The 14,851-nt window shown below is 40.8% G+C and overlaps 1 protein-coding gene across 1 annotated transcript in view; it reads right to left on the bottom strand.

The window, feature by feature from the left end:
* LOC127527453 (zinc finger protein 501-like) overlaps window positions 1-14,071 on the bottom strand; it is a 34,441-nt gene extending 20,370 nt beyond the window's left edge. The window contains exon 1 of the mRNA XM_051926293.1: window positions 13,971-14,071. The gene's annotated coding sequence lies outside the window, so the exon portion shown is untranslated. The remainder of the gene's footprint in view (window positions 1-13,970) is intronic.
* Window positions 14,072-14,851: the final 780 nt, after the last annotated feature.

Genomic DNA, 14,851 nt, shown 5'->3' with positions numbered 1-14,851 from the left:
CTAAAACATATAAACAATTAAATGACATTTAGAAGTATTAGGGGGTATTTGTGTACTAAACGGCCCAACACTAGAATGGGTAGGGGGAAACTTTATGCAACCTCCCCTCTTCAATTTGGTGCCATGACCTTTGTATCTCTAGTTTTCCGAAATTGTCAAAACAATTGTACATCTGCATTTCTATAATCCATCCATCCATTTTCCAACCCGCTGAATCCGAACACAGGGTCACGGGGGTCTGCTGGAGCCAATCCCAGCCAACACAGGGCACAAGGCAGGAACCAATCCTGGGCAGGGTGCCAACCCACCGCAGGACACACACAAACACACCCACACACCAAGCACACACTAGGGCCAATTTAGAATCGCCAATCCACCTAACCTGCATGTCTTTGGACTGTGGGAGGTAACCGGAGCGCCCGGAGGAAACCCACGCAGACACGGGGAGAACATGCAAACTCCACGCAGGGAGGACCCGGGAAGCGAACCCGGGTCCCCAGGTCTCCCAACTGCGAGGCAGTAGCGCTACCCACTGCGCCACCGTGCCGCCCGCATTTCTATAATATTTCTGTAATATTTCAATTTCTGTAAATTTCTATAGATTCTTTTATCCCAATAAATATGTTATGAAGTCATCAAAACACTTCTGTTTTCCTTTGTCATACCATCCATTTAGTACACAAGTACCCATTAGGGCTCATCAATACCTTAGGCAATACAATTAAAATATATAGTAGCACATATTAGTTAGCTTAAAGAATCAATTGTTAAAGGCTTGTCTTTTTCCTCTGAATTCACTGTCGTAATCTTCTTTATTTTTTTATCTGGTTTGTACAATGCTATATACTGTATACCGTGCCATTTCTTCTTATATTCTGTAAGTGCCTTGAGCATGGGAAAGGCGTTATATAAATAAAAAGTATTATTATTATTATTATTCTTTCTCTCAAGCGTGAAGCACTGTGTCATGTCAAGGTTGTTCGCAGCTTGGCCCTTATCAGTGAAGATGTGCACTGCAATTCACTGGCACAGTTGCCTGTTATGTTAGCCTTAGCCTTACAGGATGCTTAGTGCAACTATTAATCATTTATTGAATTATTAATTAGGCAGTCCAGTTTTCATACATGGGTCCTTCTGATCTCAACTTAATTCTTAAGAATTGATTAACTGAAAGGCCATCGATCTTAACAGCTCAGGATTAGGCCATGAGAATGAAGGGAGGGGTAATCAGGTGATGCTCACCGCTAGATGGCAAATATGTCCTGCCAGCTAAAATATTGTTATGAGGAGGTCTAGTGGGAAGAAGACTATTATGGGGATGTCTTCAGGGGCAAGAATATTGTTATGAGGAGGTCTGAAACATCAGGTGATTGCTATGGGTAGAGTGGTGCTGAGTGGGGACAAAATCATGGGAAACTCTATACAGTAGATGTTGGGAAACGAGTCTGGAAGGTGGGCATTTGGAGATAAGAATTGTAACATATTCGGGGCTCTCTGGGCACTCGGGGCTCACTTCATGAACTGAGACAGACTTTATGTGATCTGCAATTGTTTTCTATGCTGTGCAATAAAGTATTAAATTCTGACTGCCTGCTTATTTTTTCTGAGGTTTTCTCCACAACAAACCAAACACGCGAAGCCCCCTATTGGTATCATGGGTTTTGGTTTATTTATTTATTTACAAATGTTTGGTGCCAGGTTTATGTTTAAGTTGAGGGTTTCGACCCTTCAAAATCTTATGCAAACATGTATTTTACTCTAGAAAATGTTTGTGAGAAATTAAAAGTTATTTTGTTTCCCTGCAATGCCATTATGTTTGAATAGGGCACTGCCATTTCCATCAGTGGCATCACCTGTCACCATGACGATCACTTTCCAACTTCAATTTTTGACAAGCTCTGAAGTGTTTTGATGATTTGATCTCCTTGTAAAAGTTGGTCACCTTTTCTGGCCATGTCATTTCTCATCGTCTCTTTTGAGTTAGTATGTCACTGAAAAGTTCTTTACACAGAGAACCACAGTCTTTATACCGAGATCATAGACACATGGAATAAGTTACCAAGTGGCATGGTAGACAGTAAGACTTTAGGGACTTTCAAAACTCGACTTGATGTTTTCTAGAAGAATTAAGTGGATAGGACTGGCAAGCTTCGTTGGTCAGAATGGCCTATTCTCATCTAGATTGTTCTAATGTTCTATTAAATATATATATAGTAAGGGACGGCTGGCAGCCCAGCCCAGCCCAGCCAGGACGCCCAAAAGATGAAAGGATGGGGGAAGGCAGCTGGTTTATGGCACTGCCTCCCCCAAAACACTAGATGGCAGCTGCCCTGGTCTACAGCGGTGCACCAGATTCCCACAGGGCATCATGGGACTTGGAGTTAGATATCTCAGCCCTGATGGGTACCGTGGGTGCCGCCAGGGACTGTTGTGGAAGGGACATGGGGCATGATGTTCCCGCCTAACCTGAAAGTGCTTGCAGACCACGGGGGTGGAAGAGCAGAAGCACTACTAGGTTGACCTCACATAGATGAGCCAAAGTCAGGTAGAAGGTGGATGATGCTTTCTGGGAGGAGCAGAGGAGAAAGAGTAGAAAAAAGAAAGAAGAATAATTCGGTGCTGTATTGTTTACTTGTGTCTGTGGTGGTGGGAAACACTTTGGGGAAGAGTTTCCTTAAAAATAAAAAAGCTCTTTGTGCTTTTAACTGTGTTGGGTTAGAGGAGCAACAGTGCCCTCTAGTGTCCTCACTGGACTCTTTTTTTTTTTTTTTTTTTTGAAGACGTTTGTATGCTCAGTGATACATACAGCAAACAATTTCATCAGGACATTTAAATCATGGAAAAGCATGGAGTCACAGCATACAGTCTGACTACTGCTGGTCTAGATGGTCATGAGACAACAGAAATTTAAAAATGGCTCAGTGTTAGATTTTAAAAATGTGCCATTTTTAATAACAGGAGACATAATAAAGACAAAATGTACAAGAGGGATATTTATAAGAAGAGCCTGGGCACTAGGAGCGAGGGGTCTTAATTCTGTTTTATTAAAACTCTTGATTGCAGTAGAGCATATTGCACCTATCGGCATTAGTTATATTTTGTTGCAATTTTACTTTTAGTTATTAAGGACTGGAAAAGCAGGATTTTTCAGTAGCTTTCATTGCCAGATGTTTCATAGACCATCACGGACCTTTGTCAGTTTGTGTAATGTTAATACAAATGGCCAGGAGATGGCACTAGAAAACGAAGTGTCGAGGGCCTTAAAACCTCGGTTACATACAATTAAAAACATTGCTCCCTACTGTGCTAACTTTCCTCTAAATTACCAGCAAGTGTCAGCACTGATGGTGACTTTAATTTTTCCATCTTGCCAGCATCTGTGTTACAACTCAAATATATACCCTCTTTACTAAAGCATGTCTGCTCCTCACCTTTTTCCTCCTATCACCTCTGCACAGGCACTACCATCCTGGAATACAATACCCTTAGGACGTGACAGCCACTCCTAGCTCTTTATTAGAAAACATACATGCAGGTACATGCATCTAGTGATCAATAAGTAACTAATTTTGTTACAACTTCAAGAGAAGTGCAGATCTCACTTACAGTTATATCCAGTCAGCACATAATCTAATGCGGTAGGCCCCCCTAGGGAGGCGCAAAGTAACAAAAAGGGGGGTGCGAAGATGTGAAAATCAGAAAACAAGAATCAAAAATATGAAAAATACATCTATTGAAACCAAAACAAATTAACTTAAACTACATTCTGATGCTAGGAAAATAAATAAAGAGTTAGATAAATGTCAATAAAAGTTAAGTAGGTATAATAAAATATGCATCTATGATATATCATTAATTTAAAAAGAACAAATTGGTATTAGTGGGCTCCTTTCAAAAAAACGTTGGGGGGGGGGGGGGGGTCGGGGCGCGATTAAAACTGTTATGAAAACTCAGGTCGCAAATACTTAAAGGTTGAGAAATGCTGATCTAATCAAACCCAAAGACACTAAAAAAGACAAACCATTAAAACAAATGTCTTCATCCTTGTGCTCAATATGTCGCCCTGTTGCTCTTAAAATTGGAGTAAAGTGCAAGACAATATTGTATTTTTTTTTTTCTCTGTAAAGATTCTTTGGGGGAATATAGGAAATTATTGTAGTACCCCCTTAGTTCAGGCCTGTAAAAAAGCACTTCAGACATGTCTTCCATCTGCTAGAGCCCATTGGCACAAGCCTTAGTTGTGGATGGAGCCAAGGAAAGTTTGTAATAGGGGTTTGCCTCTAACCCCAAGAGAGTGAAGTCAGACAGAATCAGAAGGCATGGATGAGCAGATCAATGGTCATTTATACAAACTGCAACTGTGCTGAGAAGTTGCATCACTCAGGGTTGGTGAGTTACTCATAGTATGAGCTAGTAATCCATTGTGCAAATGACCAGCTTCAGATCCAGTGGCAGGGGAGCCTTGTAAAACAGCAAGCCTACAATGTCACAAACAGAATTCCACCTAGTATGCCAAAGGTGAGCAGACCTTTTAAGGATAGCAAGCCACATAAAGATCCATGTAAAGATCAAAGGATCTATTCTGGTACCTGGCGCAAGTGCTACATTAGTGTGAGGAAGTGGGATGAGGATAAGACCTTCCATTTGATTTAGCAAATCGCAAAGTGACCTACAATGAACATGCTTGTCTGTTCTTAAGATGTGTTGGAGAGTCTTGAGACTGAGATACAGGATCTGGAATGTCATTTGCAGCATCTGTACAGGGAGGAGGACAGCTGTGAAACTGTTATCTGAGCAGTTCACCAACGCTTCTCCATATGCTAAGGTCCACCTGCCTGGCTGCACAGATTATGGTGGAGCTTTGGGGTCATCATACTGGGTAAAGAGTGTGGCAGATTGAGTTGCCGCTGACCCCAAGTGAGCTATGTGAAGCAGGGTTGCTGGTAAAACTGTAGGGAAAGGACAAGGCAGATCATGGAGATGCTACAGAGTAGCTGTGAAGGGAGAGTCTTAAACCAGAGATCTTCCAGTGAAGGAAGACAGCCAAGAGATGGGTATACTGTATATGCAGCTCCACACAAGGAGGGTCACATTCTTATTTATCTTCTTTTTTCAGTTGCTCCCATTAGGGGTCGCCACAGCAGATCATCTTCTTCCATATCTTTCTGTCCTCTGCATCTTGTTCTGTTACACCCATCACCTGCATGTCCTCTCTCACCACATCCATAAACCTTTTCTTGGGCCTTCCTCTTTTTCTCTTAACTGGTAGCTCTGTCCTTAGAATTTTTCTCCCAATATGCCCAGCATCTCTCCTCTGCACATGTCCACATAAACACAATCTCGCCTTTCTGACTTTGTCTCCCAACCGTCCAACTTGAGCTGACCCTCTAATGTCCTCATTTCTAATCCTGTCCATCCTCGTCACACCCAATGCAAATCTTAACATCTTTAACACTGCCACCTCCAGCTCTGTCTCCTGCTTTCTGGTCAGTGCCACTGTCTTCAACTCATATAACATAGCTGGTCTCACTACGATCCTATAGACTTTCCCTTTCAATCTGGCTAATATCCGTCTGTCACAAATCACTCCTGATACTCTTCTCCACCCATTCCACCCTGTCTACACTCTCTTTTTCACCTCTCTTCCACAATCCCCATTACTCTGTACTGTTGACCCCAAGTATTTAAACTCATCCACCTTTGCCAGCTCTACTCCCTGCATCCTCACCATTCCTCTGACCTCCCCCTCATTCACACACATGTATTGTCTTGTTCCTACTGACCTTCATTCCTCTCCTCTCTAGAGCATATCTCCACCTCTCCAGGGTCTCCACAAACTGCTCCCTACAATTGCTACAGATCACAATGTCCTCAGCAAATATCATAGTCCTACCACAGACCTCACCACTCTCACACTTCCCTCGTACATATCCTGTACAACTCTTACATACTTCTCTGCCACTTCAGACTTCCTCATACAATACCACAACTCCTGTCGAGGCACCCTGTCATTTGCTTTCTCCAGGTCCACAAAGACGCAATGCAAGTCCTTCTGGCCTTCTCTATACTCCTCCATCAACATACTCAGAGCAAACATCACATCGGTGGTGCTCTTTCTTGGCATGAAACCATACTGCTGCTCACTAATCATCACCTCACTTCTTAACCGAGCTTCCACTACTCTTTCCCATAACTTCATGCTGTGGCTCATCAATTTTATCCCCCTGCAGTTACTACAGTTCTGCACATCCTCCTTATTCTTAAATATCGGCACCAGTACACTTCTCCATTCATCAGGCATCCTCTCACTTTCCAAGATTCCATTAAACAATCTGGTTATAAACTTTACTGCCATCTCTCCTAAACACCTCCATACTTCCACAGGTATGTCATCTGGACCAACGGCCTTTCCATTTAGAATCCTCTTCATAACTGTCCTTACTTCCTCCTTACTAATCCGTTGCACTTCCTGATTCACTATCTCCACATCATCCAACCTCTTCTCTCTCTCTCGTTCTCTTCATTCATCAGCCTCTCAAAGTACTCTTTCCATCTGCTCAACACACTCTCCTCACTTGTGAGTACGTTTCCATCTTTATCCTTTATTACCCTAACCTGCTGCACATCTTTCCCAGCTCGGTCCCTCTGTCTAGCCCATTGGTCCTTTTCTCCCTCCTTAGTATCCAACCTCTCCTACAGCTCATCATACGCCTTTTCTTTATTTAGCCTTTGCCACCTCTCTCTTCACCTTGCGCCTTATCTCCTTGTACTCTTGTCTACTTCCTGCATATCTTTGACTATTCCACTTTTTTCACCATCCTCTTCCTCTGTATACTCTCCTGTACTTTCCCATTCCACCACCAGGTTTCCTTTTCCTCCTTCCTCTGTCCAGATGTCACGCCAAGCACCCTTCTTGCTGTCACTCTTACTACATCTGCTGTAGTTGCCCAGCTGTCTGGTAACTCTTCACTGCCACCCAGTGCCTGTCTCACCTCCTCCCTAAACTCAACCTTGCAGTGTTCCTTTTTCAACTTCCACCATTTGATCCTTGGCTCTGCCCTCACTCTCTTCTTCTTGATCTCCAATGTCATCCTACAGACCACCATCCTATGCTGCTTAACTACACTTTTCCCTGCCACCACTTTGCAGTCTTCAATCTCCTTCAGACCAACTCTTCTGCATAGGATGTAATCTACCTGTGTGCATGTTCCTCCACTCTTGTACATGGTCCTATGTTCCTCTCTCTTCTTAAAATACGTATTCACCACAACCATGTCCATCCTTTTGGAAAAATCCACTATCCTCTGACCTTCTTCATTTCTCTCCTTGACACCATACCTACCCATCACCTCCTCTGTTCCCTTCATCAACATGTCCATTGAAATCCGTTCCAATCACCACTTTCTGTCCTTTGGGTACACTGTTCATCACTTCATCCAACTCACTCCAAAAATCTTCTTTCTCGTCCATGGCACACCCAACTTGCGGTGCATATGCACTAACAACATTCATCATCACACCTCCAATTTCCAGCTTCATAATCATTACTCTGTCTGAAACTCTTTTCACCTCCAAAACACTCTTGACATACTATTCCTTCAGAATAATTCCTACCCCATTTCTCCTCCTATCCACAGCATGATAGAACAATTTGAATCCACCTCCGATCCACCTGGCCTTACTCCCCTTCCATTTAGTCTCTTGCATGCACAATATATCAACCTTCCTTCTCTCCATCATATCTGCTAACTCTCTCTCCTTACCAGTCATACTGCCAACATTCAAAGTTCCTACCCTCAGTTCCACTCTCTTTACCTTCCTCCCCCCTCTTCTTCTCCTTCTTCTTCAGCCAACAGTAGCCCAATTTCCACCAGCACCCTGTTGGCTAACAGTACTGGTGGCGGTTGTTGTTAACCTGGGTTCACATGCTTACTTATAATGGACAGAAATGCAGAATGAAACACCTCTGCTGTACCGCATGACAGCACCACACTCAAAGTCCCAGATTTGCCATCTGGCAACAAAGTATGCTTGGTCTTTTCTGAGGTGCCTTTGTCACCAGCAACATGACTTCAGTGGAAATAAAGACCCCTGCACTATATTCAAAAGTTGTGTGCTGTTCCAAGTGGTCACTGGGAATAGTGACTGTGAAAGGACGGGTACAGGACAGCATTGACAATCTGCATTGAGTCAGGGATGAGTCACCCATAGTATGAGCTGGCATTCCGTCAGGCAAATAAGCAGCTTCAGAGCCAGCTGCAGAGGAGCCTATAAAAAACAAGCCTGCAATGCTGCAAACAGAATTCTAGCTAGTATGGTAAAGCAAGTTTCCCCCCTAAGAAAAGCAAGCTATGTAAAGAGCAATGCATCCATTCTGGCACCAAGCATTGACACTATTATACTTTATTGACCTATCTTAGGGAAGGTAAACCTGGGAGTACTGGTTAAAGCCCAGTAGAATAAAGGGCTTGGGACTAAAAATCAATTTGTTATAATGAAATTGGAACACAGCGTAGTCTTTCAGCATGTACAGTTGACAAAGCTGACTGTGGAATGCTAAACTCAATGGTAATGTGTGTTTTCTTCTTGCTAGCATCAATGGCAGCGAAAAGTTCCAACTTTTACTGTAAAGTAAATTAGCTTTATTTACATAAACAGCATTCCTCTGTGTCCATAGTGTGCAGCCAGAAGGTCTGGTTCAGGAGTCGCCCTCGGTGTCCAGAGCGTGCACCCTTTGAGCTACATAAATGGCTCCCCCTCAGTGTCCGGAGAGCACACCTCTTAACCTTCCTTAAATGGTAGCTTCAGTTGACATCACCTAATAGATTGACTATCTCTCTTTGGCAGCCATCTGCTCTTTTGTTGGACCCCCTATTTTTATAACCTGGAAAAGTTTAAACATACAATGATAATGATACAAAGTTTGAGGAAATGAAGGTCACATTTGTAAATCTATTTTTGAGCACAAAAGTCAAAGGCACATTCAAATACAACAATAAAAAGGAAAGATTGTGGTGTACAGGTGTTCATAGGGTAAAATCTAAGAAATAAAACACTATGGAAACTGATCAAGCAACATAAACACGACGAAAGCTTAGCAGTCAACGTCACTGCTGAAGGACAAGGCAAAAATAAATCCTCAATTTTTATCAATGTGTTCTGCTAAGTTAAACCATACGTCGATAAACCTGAAAATAACTGACAGGGATGAGCTGCTTGGAACCACAAAGCACTGCCCAGTACAGGTGAAGTCAGATTTGACTGACAGTTGCCCCGCCCCTTGATACGCCCACAATGCCTTGCGCCTGCAGTAACTCTTCACGAGGTCCGCTCTGCTCCACAAACGAAAGTACTGTATCTGTATACGTCTATCGAGTAAAAATTGCCATTTTTGGGCCAAGCAGAGGAGAAATACACGTATTTTGCTGGGGTTTTTTTTAATGAAAAAATGACTTTGTTGTACGATATTGTACAGATAAAATGGACTTGAGCTTGTTCTAACAGAATGAGACCTGTTTTATGAAATAGATGATTTAAAATCTCCTTTAACAGATTTCACCGTCAGATATCAAACGAAAAGCAGCCCTGTAAGATCGGAATTGAAGAGTTCATGCTGGTGCAAAAGGACAAGCAAAAACATGTAAATAATAAATGTAAAAAGCCAATAGATAATAAATGGGCAATAGGCACCGTTTGTTGAGATCAGGGTGATAAGTGGAAATGCAAATCTCCTGAAAAATTCTGTTTACAGGTTATTGTTCATGTCTGTCTACAGGACGTGCCTGTTGTGCAAAATTGTCACCTGCTTTGAAGATTAAACTGCTTTGTGTCTCATTAACATACAAAATTGTGATAGCAGAACTGCCCGCTTTCTTCGAAAATGTTTACATTTACCTGGTTTGAAAATTAACATGTTCTGGAGACAATGGTTTCTAATCCGCATAAAATGGTATATGTACTTCTTAATAGCTAAGAACAGTTCTCTTTTTTTTTGTAAATAAATGAAAATGTTTTTACACTATTGATAACGGGCAGCACGGTGGCGCAGTGGTGTGCTGCCTCGCAGTAAGGAGACCCGGGTTCGCTTCCTGGGTCGTCCCTGCGTGGAGCTTGTATGTTATCCCCGTGTCTGCGCGGGTTTCCTCCCACAGTCCAAAGACATGCAGGTTAGGTGTATTGGCGATCCTAAATTCTCCCTAGTGTGTGTGTGGTGGGTGTGTGTGTGTCCTGCGCTGGACTGGATTTGTTCCTGCCTTGCGCCCTGTGTTGGCTGGGACTGGCTCCAGCAGACCCTCGTGACCCTGTGTTAGTATGTAGCAGGTTGGAAAATGACTGACTATTGATAACGCAAGGAAATTCATGCATCTTCGTTTACAGCGACTAAAGCAGTGACATACTTCGGTCCAAGAAAACGCTGCCAAGATCACTCACACGGAGTGCTGGGACTCGCAGGCAGACTCGCTGGCAAGGCACACAGACGGTAAAACACATGAGAGATATTTTCTGCAAAAAATGAAATGAACATTAAAATTATAAAATGAAAATGCAGTCTGTCTTTTGCAATTTCATTTTCAAAGTCTGCGCGCAAGAATGCTGCAAAAAGTAAAATAAAAATGAAATAACCCCATTTGTAATTTCATTTTCAAATTGAAACACAAAGAAGTTGCAAAAATTGAAAAGTAAAACACATTTCCACTTTGCATTTTCATTTTCAAGTTCTCAAAAAGCAAATAGCGCGGATCAAGGGGCGGATGTCAGCTTTGAGGCTCGCACTTCACGGCCGCTTCACATCTGTCATGCCCTTATTTTTACCACCGGCCCTGCTTCTCACGGCTCACTTGATGTCCGCGCACACAGAAAAACAGACCTTAACAGATGGAGAAGCGGTGGTGAAGCTGCCCAAGTGTCAGTCTCTCAGCTGGCTCCATCCCTGTTCTGCTGCTGCTGCAAACTGCACTCCAGCGCCTCCGCCGAAGAGCCATTACGGTGCTCGGTGCCGACGGTACAATACAATACTACAGAAATAGAAAGCGTCACGTTACCACTTAAGTGTAAATAAAGAGAAACTAAGATGCAATAAAGGCTAATGTCTGTCATGTTAAATATTGTAATTAAATAGCACATTTCCTCAAAACTACAATTATGTGTGGTCTTTGGATTTTGTGAGACAGTTTTGCTGTGAAACTCACAGAACCGGGGTGAAAAGATCAAAAACACGTCAATTAAACACTGTCGAAGTGAGAAGAATTCTATCGATCGAAATAGCTCTACTGCTTAGAAGGTGAAAACAAATGTAGAAAATCGCCAAACCCCGCCCACTGACCCTCGCTATTTGCATGTTGAGAAGTCGAAAATTAAAATGCAAAGTAGAAAATGAAAATTCAGTGAGCAGCAGGTGGCGCCAGTGCTTATTTGCGTTTTACTTTTCGTTTTTGTAACTTCATTGTGGTTCAGGCTGAAAATTAAATGGCAAATGGAGTTATTTTATTTTAATTTTTGCAGCATTCTTGCGTGCATGTTTTCAGAAATGAAATTGCGAGAGACTGCATTTTCATTTTATAATTTTAATTTTAAATTTCATTTTTGCAGAAAATACCTCCAGGCAGGGCCGGATTTATATGAAAAGAGGCCCTAGGCTATTCCACTTATGAGGCCCTTTCACCTTCCATTTTTAAGTTTGTAAATTACATGAGAGATAATAAAATTTTGCTAACAATTTGAATGTAGGCCCCTCTTGATCTTGAGGCCCTAGGCTGAAGCCTAGTTAGCCTATAGGAAAATCCGGCCCTGCCTCCAGGGAGGAAAAGACAGTTTCGCCAGAGAGGCTACGGGTCCAGCAAGGGAAGAAAGATTCACGAGAGGGCCGAATGAAGACCTGGCAGACAAGAAGCAAGACTTCTGTTGGAAAACAAGCATTCGGCGAACAGTGTGTTTGAGTGGGACAGTTGGAAGATGAACTGTTGTGTTAACACACGCTGTAAAAAATAAATCTTGCATGTGTGAAAAATAATAAATCATAGCTAACTATACTCAAAATAATCATCACTTTAATTAAAATGGGTTTTACCCTTTATTGATTATTTAATTCTAATTCAATGAAAAAAATTAAGAACAATGTTAACTCATTATTTTTCTTAAAATGTAAACATCTTCTATAACTCATTCTAAGTAAAAAACTATAGTGTGAATTGAACACATTTAAGTTAAATTTAATGACACTGCATTTCCTCTCACATCGATTTCTTGGTCTTTACAACAACGCAATCAGCTGTAACGTTTATCCATAATAAGAGCTATTTTACTATGAATGTGTAAGTATAAAGCATTTTAATTCCGTAATGTATAACTAGTATTTAATTTCTTATAGTTACAGACGTAAGAAGTTGTTTTCACAAAACCTTTCCCTTCATGTGGGAAGAATGGCGAGCAAGGTATCATCTTTTTAACAACCTACCTCGTTGGTTTACTTTAAAAAGCAGGCACATTTCTCGGATAGTTACGTATGTTCATATTTTTTATCGTTTAAAACTACTATTTTATACAGAAAAAGAAAGTGACACTTCAAGATAAGTTTGAGAACGATATGACGTTTGTCCTAAACTACGACCTGTAAACAACATAAAAAGATATCTGCCTAACCGTCACAGTATTATTTGACCTCTTATTTAATTAGTGCTCTGCATAGGTAATGTATTTTCTGGTTAATTTTTAACACTGCGATTTATTTAGCGCTGCAAAAAAAAAATTGTTGTGATTTCCTCCGTCCCATTTTATTTCAGGATTTTCGCTATCGCATACTGAAAAGAAACGGAAAAGGCGGCCATTCATTTAAGCGGATATGCTGGTTTAAATGCAGAACGTGTCTGAAGAGCGCCATCTGCCTGGGGATTTCACTCTTTCACTCTCCACGTTTCCTTCCCGTTTACCTCTCATTCCTGGGACATTTTTTGATTGAGATATACTTTTTGTGCAAGTTTTTTTTTTTTTTTTAAAGAATTTGCATTGAAATTTGAATGTCAGTGTAATTCAGTAAAAATTATCCTCAGACATTTAATTTTGAAATGTTTACCTTTGAAAATATAATTCCGTTGTTGTGACTATCTGTGTAAATTCAAATAAATAACGATATATGGAATTTTAGTATTTATTTGTTATGCAGTCGTTACTGTCCAGCGTTGTATTATTACTCTTTTTTTTGTTTGAGTAATTAAAATGAAAATCGGAATAAAACAAAAGTATATTTTTGCCACTACTTATATTTAATTAAACTCTTTGATTTTAGGTAAATTTGAATAAATTAATAAATTAAGTTTACTCAATAGTGCAGTATATTAAATCTACTCAAAAATATTGCTTGTAATTTGTTGTCTTATTTTTTTAAGTAATTTTAACGCAGTTTTTTTTACAGTGGCAGCTCCCAACTTCGCCTTCGCACCACCAGAGATTGCATCCTCCATTATCACTGTTTTAATGGACTTTTATTGTATGGACTGTGTGCTTCCCTTTTAAAAGGTTTTCGCTCCTTATATTTTAGGCTGTTATCTACTTTAATCTGCTTGGTGCAATATAATATTGTCTCGTGTAATTCACGTTACTGTTGTTTTTCTTTAAAGTTCTGCCGTGTCTTTAATTATGTGTTTACTCACCACCCAATTTAAAGAAACTTGTGTACTATTATCTTCAAATTTCAAGAATTCTCAGACTCTTAATAAAATTGTGCGGCGCAGTCGGATATTTTAATTTTGTTTTGGTTAGATTATCTATAGTGTAACCTAGACACCCATCACAAAACGGCCAGAGAGTAGCTGTTCATCGGCTGCGGTTATGTCTTTAAAGCAAACAGACTAAACTGTGCCAAGGGAAACGAAGAAATGACCTGCAAGGAGTCGAGCTGTTGGCTTTCTCAATTCTACCGCTATTACGAAGAGAAGCCTTCGCGACCGCTTTGATATCGAAGTTAAAGTTAGTACCTTTCTCATTCAGGGCTTTGCTTATCCGACTCCTACACGCGTGACAAGAAACTGCAGTCAAACTAAACCATGAACTACACCTTCAGAGACCCTACATGCCAGTTCAGTTCTCGTACTGCGTGACGCCAGCTGCCTTTATCCGCGTCCTGGAGGGGTGAATGCAATAAAGTGTATCAAAATAAAAGTCACCCGGCCGTACAGTAAACTTTCTTGCACTCTCAAAAACAAGGAATTTCTTTCTTTCTTTTTCTAGTAAAAGGGTAAAATGGAATACAAGAAAAGCATAATATATCTACAAAACTCCAAACAATTATGATTGTTATGGATAATTAATATAGTTGATTATAACATAACCATGTCTGTTATGTAAATAGTCAGAACGGATGAAAGTGGTACTTTACATATCTCAAAATTTAAGGATTGCGTCGGCTTAAAGCCAGGGTGGACTGTAATCCAGAGACGCTCTTCTAATAAGAATTGTGTCAGTCACTTGAAATTGACGTCACTGCTCCAGCAAAATTAACTCAAACATGTCCATTCTGCATCTAAATATAACATTTGTTATATTTGTTAAGCTTTACGAAATCTGAGCGCTCACGAGACGATGCACTCGGTCCTCGTACAGCGATACAGACTTCGTGATACAGTGTATCCTCCAGAAAGAAAAGTGTCAATTTATTAAAAAAAAAAAGATTAAGAACAATAAACATATTCACATTCTTTACCACTGCTGTTTGACCACCTCCCTTTACATATTTTGAGTTTTGCAGGTGTAAAGTAATAACATGCATTGAATTTGTCATTCCAATAGATGGCACATCACAAAAATGTGTAGTAATAAAATTCATTGCACACAGGGCCGGATTTTCCTATAGGCTAAC

The sequence above is a fragment of the Erpetoichthys calabaricus genome, chromosome 1 (assembly GCF_900747795.2).
Source record: "Erpetoichthys calabaricus chromosome 1, fErpCal1.3, whole genome shotgun sequence".
In the NCBI taxonomy this organism is placed as follows: Eukaryota; Metazoa; Chordata; class Cladistia; order Polypteriformes; family Polypteridae; genus Erpetoichthys; species Erpetoichthys calabaricus.
The sequence above is the reverse complement of the archived record's forward strand: the minus strand, read 5'-3'. Positions and strand labels throughout refer to the sequence as shown.